The following is a 2,252-nucleotide window of genomic DNA, read 5'->3' as shown; positions in this document are numbered from 1 at the left end:
AGACAGGATAGGAAAAAGCCAGCCGTTCCGAGAACGAACATTATCCCATCAGGATAAAATCCGCCCCGGGCGGAATTTTTTGAAATCAACCCCAATCAGATTGCTTGATCCGAAGTTAATCCAAATACGCTCACTTGTGGCCTCGGCCATCAATGATCTACTAGTGTGGTTGCTTGTCCAAAGATAGTCTATTCGTACTCAATCTACAAGCATCCCCCTATTTGGGTTCTGGGGCACTCTATTCGGGTTTTGGGGCACTCTATTCGGGTTCTGGGCCGATTTCTATTTCACTTCGGGGGGGCGGCTTTTGTACTACAGGGTTGGGGTCGTTCCAGGGTTGTATTTCGGCCGAGCCGAACACGAGATAGAATAGATTGGTGACCGCCAGAATTATGAACGTGAGCCAAAACACGAGCCTCCATTCCGACATTGTACTCTGAAATGAAAATTGGAGTTAAATATAATGGAGCAACCTCCGTGGCCGAGTGGGTATCACACTAGGCTTGCACGTAGGAGGCCCGGGTTCGATTCCCGGCGGGGCCGCAGTTTTTTTTCGGCTCTGTGCTTGGCGTTCAGGGTGCACTTGGCCTCGTGAAGACAATTGAGTGGCTACTTTTATTGAGTAGCGACCAGTGGCGGCATTACAAGTCAAAGAAACGAGCGATGATAAATATGATGATTGAGTAAATAAACGACTTGTAATACTGTGATACCTACAAAGTTGTGAAAAAGCTCTCTGCTTTACCACAAAGATTCATGATTTGATTTTTTGAAATGTGCGGAAAAAACCCGCCTACCTTGTACCTAAGCGCTAAGTCGCGGATTCGACTCCCGCCTGGGGGGGGGGAACTTTATCGTGAACAAAGCTTCGTTGTTACTGTTCCCTCTATCAAGAGATCAAGATCATCATACCTCACTATGCCAATACAAGATAGATGTTGTAAAACATAAGAAAACAACAGTTGTACCTACAAAATTATGTTTGCTTTGTTTTGGGTTAGGGTACGTAAAATAGAAGAGGAAATAAAATCCAGGAATTGAGAGGTCAAATCCCGAAAATCACTAAAAATAAATTCCCTGAATTCAAGACTCTAAAATAAAAATCAAATCATTACTCTTTGTGGTAAAGCAGAGAGCTTTTTCACAACTTTGTGGATATCACAGTATTACACGTCTTTGATTTACTCAATTATCATATTTATCACCACTCGTTTCTTTGACTTGTAATGCCGCCATTGGTCGCTACTCGATTAAAGTAGCTACTCAATTGTCCTCACGAGGCTGAGTGCACCCCGAACTCCTAGCACAGAGCCGAAAAAAAAACCTCGGCCCCGCCGGGAATCGAACCCGTAATCGAATGGGAATGTATGTGCAATATTAAACTGTTGAGATAATGGGACGGTTGAGATAACTGTTGAGATAACGGTGCAATATTAAACTGTTGAGATAATGGGACTACATGTCCTAATTCGACAGTCTAAATAAAGCACTAATATCTAATATCTAGTATGTATTGAGAAAGCATGCTGACAAGTACAATCGTTTCCAGGATCTTCCTCCCACCCCCTGGAAGGAGATGGCCACCTCATGGCCAGTCATTGCCCTCGTAATAACACAAGTGGGTCACGACTGGGGCCTATTCACCATAGCTGCCGACCTACCCAAGTATTTCGCCAGCGTGATTCACTTCTCCGTGCATAGCGCAAGTATTAATTTAGACTCCTTCTTCCACGAATTTTATGAGTGTATGCCCTTCGCACTCACACCCATATTTATGAACAAAATGCTGGCTCTTAAGTTCGTGCTAAGCATAGTCTCAAGGCATTTGATTGGTCAATTTTGACTTGAGACTGATCTAAGAACGATCATTCTTGTTCATAAATACGAGTGATACTGCCAGTTTTTCCCACGGGAGAGAGAGAGAGAGGGAGGGGAGGGAGAGAGAAAAAAAAGGGGAGAGGGAGAGAGAGAGAGAGAGAGAGAGAGAGAGAGAGAGGAGGGAGAGAGAGGAAATAAAGTGCTTGTCTCTTTCTCTCTCCTTCCTCTAGCTTTTATCTATCTTGATTGTTTCACATAATCTTCTTATCATACGCTCTCTCTCTCTCCTACTCCTTTCTCTCTCTCTCTCTCTCTCCTATCCATTTTTGTTTCCCCTCTTTGTCTTTCCTTCTCTCTCTTCCTTCATTTGTCTCATGGAAAATTGAACCTGTGTTTTCAAAGACCATATTATCATCTCCTTCCATTTCTCCTCC

Source organism: Diaphorina citri, unplaced genomic scaffold (genome assembly GCF_000475195.1).
Source record: "Diaphorina citri unplaced genomic scaffold, Diaci psyllid genome assembly version 1.1 scaffold1506, whole genome shotgun sequence".
NCBI lineage: Eukaryota > Metazoa > Arthropoda > Insecta > Hemiptera > Psyllidae > Diaphorina > Diaphorina citri.
This window is presented reverse-complemented; position numbering follows the sequence as displayed.